Source organism: Octopus bimaculoides, chromosome 11 (genome assembly GCF_001194135.2).
Source record: "Octopus bimaculoides isolate UCB-OBI-ISO-001 chromosome 11, ASM119413v2, whole genome shotgun sequence".
In the NCBI taxonomy this organism is placed as follows: domain Eukaryota; kingdom Metazoa; phylum Mollusca; class Cephalopoda; order Octopoda; family Octopodidae; genus Octopus; species Octopus bimaculoides.
In genome coordinates this window covers 24,038,031-24,044,674 of record NC_068991.1, presented here as the reverse complement: position 1 = coordinate 24,044,674, position 6,644 = coordinate 24,038,031, and positions in this window count along the sequence as shown.

Here is a 6,644-nt window from a genome sequence, read left to right as displayed (position 1 = left end):
TGTGTGTGTGTGTGTGTGTGTGTGTGTTAGATCGTCAAGTATGAAATTTGTAGAAAAGAAAAAAGTTTGCTAATGTTTTATAAATACAAGGAATAGTTTTATTCATCAAAGTATGCACCCATATTGTCAACACACTATTGCCATTTCAGCGGTAGCTTGTCCAGCCCGGAACTATAAAAAACCTGGCAATATAGAGTCAGTAAAATCTTGGAAGACCTGTTTTACAGCATCGTCGGAATTAAATTTTTTTCCTATCAAAAAGTTATCCAAATTCTGGTAGTTAGTGGAGGCAAGATCAGGTGAGTATGGTGGATGATGGAGAACTTCCAACTCCAACTCCTGTAGTTTCGCCAATGTCATTTTTGCTATGTGTGATCTGGCATTGTCTTGTTGTAAAATAGGAGATCTGTTGACTAATCTAGGCTGTTGTTTTGTAAGTTTCTGCATCATTTGGTCCAGTTGGCTGCATTATACTTGCCGTGATTGATGAGCCAGGTTTAATGAAATCATAATGGATCACACCTGCGCCAGACCATCAGACACACACCATCAGCTTCTTTTGATGAATTTTGCTTTGTGGACTGTGTTTTGGTGGCTCGTCTTTGTCCAACTATTGTACTGAACGTTTACGGTTGTTGTATTGGATCCATTTCTCATCACATGTTACAATTCGATTCAAAATGACTAATTTTTGTGACAAGAAAGTAGCATAATGCAACCTTCCAAATGTTGTTTCTGGTTTTCATTGAGTTCATGTGGAACCCACTTATCCAACTTTTTTACTTTACCGATTTGAACTAAGTGAGTCAATATTCTTTGCTTGATAACATCAAACAACAACAATAATTCACGGGTACTTTGAGATGGGTCTGATTCGACAGCGGTTTTCAGTTCGTCATTGTCCACCTTTGATTCTGGTCGACCGCGTGAGGTCAAAGTTACCAGAACGAAATTTTGCATACAATTTGGTACTGTCTGTTGTGTAATAACATAATAATGAAATACTCCATTAATATTCCGAGCTGTCTGTGATGCTGTATTTCAAAGCAAGAACTCATATTTCAAAACTGTATGAATTTCCGACTTATCCATCCCTAAACAAAAATAACAAAAAACGATTTATAAATAAAATGAGTTAGAATAAAGAAATAGATGTGTCAGTTTTCTAATAAAAATTGTGATTTAGCGTAACTTTACTAAATCGTCTTTTAGGGTCTGCAAATCAATATGATCGCGTGGAGTCAGCAGATAATCAACCAGCTTTGAAAGGCCTTAAAAAGAGTCTAAAAATGGTTTGAGTTGGATGTACTTCTCAATAGTATCATAAGTACTGGACCATCAGGCTTTGTTTCTCTGTATAGGTTGCAAAGGCGTTTTTTCCCGAAGCTTACTCGCAAGTTTTAATGATTTTAGCTTGCCCATCAACATATTAATTTTATCAAGCAGAACTTCCTGCTTGTCGAGATAAGCAGAAACAGCTAGATTAAATTTATGAGAGGCGCATCTAATCAATGGTGTTCTACAGAAATTCGCTATAGATTTGTTCACTTTAGTATTATCTCCAGTAATAGCTACATTTTCTAAATTTTTGTTATAGACACTTAACACATACTCTATAAATTCGACATAATCAGAAGCAGTGAATGATGTTTCGCTTACCATTGGAGAAAATGTCAGCAAAACAGTACAATAGTCATTTTTATAATTGCACGTATAAGATGCACAAAGTTCAATGAAATGCGTCGAACCCTTAGTCCAACCGTCGATTACCAACGAGAATTTACTTGGAAGTTCATCAGATATTTTTTTCCACTTCTTGAGTAAGTTTGTCCATGTATTTCTTTAAGATCACATTTGTCATACTTCCCAAGTTTGTGTACTTACGAATCAGTGGGTCTTCAGTCAAGGAAAATGGTTTTAAACCAACACATACCCAATCAATCCAACCATGAACTTTTGAGGCCGAGCGAGTGACCAAACTACTTCTTGGTGAAAAAAAACTCGATAAGGATGGTTATCCAGTTGCTAGATGGTGTTTTTTTTTATATAACCGTCAACACTGGACAGCGGTTCTTTTTTCTAGGACAGCTTTTTTCTACACTTTCATTTTCATACATGTTCAGTTTGTTTGATTAAAATATTTTCTGACGATTTGCTCCTTTTCACGCAGCATGGGTTAGTTTAAAATAAAAGATATTTCGTAGTTGTATGCTGTCAACTTAATGTGACAGTCCCCTGAAGGGAATAATACTACTGTTGGTTAGACCTAGGAAGTTGCACCGCTTCATGCCGGCCTTGACACATATCCTGTGTCCTTATGTTTACAAGGGGGAGACAAAAGATATTTCGCCACATTTTAAAATAGATGGTATTTCGCCACTCCGCTGATGAGAGTCTGATTCAGTTAATATGTTGGAGCGGAATTCAAGATACAACTGCTTTGCTGGCGAAGTCATGATTTAATGACTTGAAGGCAGAATGTGTGAATCATTCTCGGCAATCAGAACCAAGAATCACTCGACAGTGATTATTTGACAACATATACAATAGCCAATTCCCAAACACGACAGAATGTGTGAATCATTCTCGGAAATCCTAACCAAGCGTCAACACTCGACAGCAGTTATTTGACAATAGCTAATTCCCAAGTTACTAATAACTTATATTAGTAACTAATATAACTAATTCCCAAGCATGATAGAATGTGTATCATTCTATCATGCTTGTAACTAATTTCCAAGCATGGAATTAGTTATAAGCATAATAACTAATTCCCAAGCATGATAGAATATGTATAATTTTCAGCAGTCTGAATCAAGATTCATCACTTAACAACATACACAATAATCAATTCCTAAGCATGACAGAATGTGAATAATTCTCAGCAGTCAAAACAAAGCGTCGACACAATACCTCAAATAATAATAGAACGCTGTATTTGCCAATTGAAGGTCGAATGAAGTATGAGCCATTTGAAAAACTTTCGCTGACAATGTTGCAATTGACTGTAATTAATTGTAATTAATTGATATTATAGCACTCAATTATTTAATTGGCAGTACGACTCCAATCAATTAATTGCACCAATATATTGCAATTAATTTTTCATCAATTAACTTTTCACAACCCCTGCCATAATGAGGTCATACATTATATCGCGATACTGACAGCACGTATTACAGTATATCACAAACACAGGGTTGCTGATTTAGCATATTTTATGCTAGATCTAGCATTTTTTCAGCATTTAGCAGAAAATGTTTGAATCTAGCAGGGAAAATAGAAAGTTTAAAATTTTATTTACGTTTTAGCATTTTTCTCTGATCATGACACTTCTACGATTTTTACCCATTTTTCTTCTTTTTACTCCTTTTCTACTTTCGTTAAAATATCTTACAGCCAAATTTTAGTACCATCGGCTAGTGTTGAATTTTTCTTTCATTTTCATGAAACTTCAAATGAAAGTTTATCGAAAGGAAGTTTATCAAGTTATGAACTTTTCCAACCGCCTCCTCACGCTTGAATACAGAGTGGTGCTGGTGGGGGAGAGAGAAAAGGTAACTCATGTCAGCACTTGAACTCACTGCACAATAATGTAAATATGTTTGCAACGAATGAAAGCTTGGAAATTCGACCTGACAATGCGTTATTCTGTAGTGATGAGTTTTTATCGTGACAGGTTGACTGATTTACTTTCAGGTTGACTATTTTAGAATAGGCATGTATCTGTTCATGCTTGTTTTGAATTATATATCGTGTGTAGAAGTACGGGGGTGGCAACGTCTCCCCCTTTATATTTTTACTTTTTTTTCAAATATTGTAGTTATATTTGTGGTTTTACCAATAGATATTAAATGTAAGATTGGAAGCGAAATATGATATTCCCAGGTTTATACCAGAACACAGTTTTAGGATTTCTGCAGATTTTACTTTTTCATTTATAAATTGGCCACCCTGCATCCTGAATCAGTATTCTTCACCTCAAGAATTTGTAAGCAGCAAACATAAGAATTGTTAACGGCGAATGAAAGAATTGTTAGTGGCAAACTGATCAGCTGTGTTTTCAGTTTTATATTTTTATTTATCACTCAATTTCTTTTCTTGCTTCCCACTACATTATAGTGAGCAAAGAAAAAACAAAGTTGTACCAGCAAAAATTCCGAAAGGAATGGCTTAAGATTCCAGCGTTTACTACGTGGTTGTGTGAAGTACCTAGTGACCAATCTAAAGCACATTGCAGCTATTGTAGTAATATGTTGGTAAAATACACTCTTTTAGTAAGCCACTGTGAAACAAAGAAACATAAGGCATCAACTCCACAACATGATTCCTCTTACCAATTTTATTAAAACCAAAAAGGATAAAACATCTATGCTTGAAGCAAATTTAGCAATGTTTATTTGTTGTCACTCATCGTTTAATAGCTGTGATCACTTAATAGCGTTATGTAATAATTATGTCTGATAATGATATTATGTCCAAAGTGAAGTTGAGTTGCATCGTACAAAATGTTCAAATATTGTGAGAAATATTCTAGCTCCATATTTTGATGGAGATTTGATTTCTGATATAGGAGATAGACAATTTAGCCTGTTATTAGCTGAATTCAATGATATATCGATAAACAAGTTGTTAGGAATTGTTATCATATATTACAGTGATACTCACAAAAAAGTGTACATACATATCTCAGTAGATATTGATGTGACTGCTGCTGTTGCTACCTTGTCGATGCTGTTGATATAAATATTGTTGTTGATGAAGTTCTTGTTGACACCGTTGATGATGATGTTATTATAGTTGATGTTCCACAAAATTATCTTTAGTGATAGACGCTTATTAAATTACAACCCATCTTCTACTCATCTCGATACAACTCAATAGACTGGGTGATATTCCCAACCAAACAACCAACCAATGGGATTTACTGAGTGCAATAACAAGACAAAAATAAGTCAATTTCAAATGACGACAAAAAGAATTTGAAGGCCCACGTTTAATAATTAACAGAAACAGGGCGAAACCGAAGTAACATGTCATAAATGAAAAACGGAAAAGAGACAAAAAAGATGGAAAGAAGAAGAGAATCGACACTTGTTACAACTGAGTCTAATAGCTTGATATTGGCGATTTAGCAGAGATAATCTCTCTCTCTCTCTCTCTCTCTCTCTCTCTCTCTCTCTCTCTCTCTCTCTCTCTCTCTCTCTCTCTCTCTCTCTCTCTCTCTCTCTCTCTCTCTCATTGTATATACGTAAAGAAATGATGTACAAGACATCAAAGAATATATCTACGGTAATGAAGATCTCGATAAATAACAGGTCGTCAAACTCCAACACGTTATAACGTGGTAAGTAGATCCATTGAAAGAAGCTTGCATGCACATACAAAACTGGCTAAAGCGATCCTTGAGAGCAATGCATGTTGAGAATAAAAGGCAGAAAAGCATGAATATCACAGTTAAATCATAACTTAGCTTTGATTTATCCGTGAAATTTTTACTTTCTCCCTTTTATATACGCGCGCACTCACACTCACACATACGCATATAACTGAAACAGTAATGAGCTATTTGCATTCTCCCTTACCTTGTTTTGGACAGACACCTACATATATATACATACATATGCATATACATATACATATATATATGTGTGTGTGTGTGTGTGTGTGTGTGTGTGTGTGTGTGTGTGTGTAAGAAATAATTAAGATTCAGTTGAATTATGTATATAAGTTGAGGCACCAAGTCTGTCCAGTATTGTCCGCACAGTTCGAAGTTAGGTGGATATAAAGCAAATGAGTAACAAGGGTGTCCAGTTATTAGTGCATTACGGCCGTTTCAAGCGGCTCCATTTAATCGATCATTTCAAACGTTATATCAGTTTGAAATAAACCGCTCTCCTCGGATGCGTACGACCATATAGATTTCCATCATACAGGATAATCCATTAGAATTTTTTAGTAAATTTTTCATCAATACTAGAGACTAAAATACATTGTTTTTTTGCTATTATTGTAGCAGAATGAATTTAGGGAAGGAATGACCTAAGTTCTACTAAATTTAGAGTGGCAGAAGGAAATGATACGGGTCAATAAAGAGGAATGGTGATATAGCTACATTCATTTTTAGCCTTATCACATTCAACAGACCCAATGCAGCAAGCAGTCTACATCCCCTTAGAATTAAAACCATTGGGAATCGACGGTTAAGTTCTTGTTGGTGATGATGAATCAATTAATGTTAGGTACTCTTCCTTACCCCTAATTCACTATGACTATAAATCATCCATACCTACATAAAAGAATATGTTTCTGAAGATGCTAGTAAGATAATGATATAAAAGACGAGGTGATAACCAGAAAGAGGAAGAATGGTGGGGCCTAACATATGATTATCAACTAAAAAGGGCTTAAAATGGAAAACAAAAGAGATCACATTGAGATATAAGCGTTGGAATTAGGAATATGGGGAAAATGTGCATCTAAACTTAGCAAAACTTTGTATGCTGGAGATCTATATGGTCGTATGCTTCAGAGGAGAGCGGTTTATTTCAATTTGATGTAATGTTTGCATTGATCTATTAAATGGAACCGTTTGAAACGGCTGTAATGACTGAACATCCTTATTATTTATTTGCTTTATATAT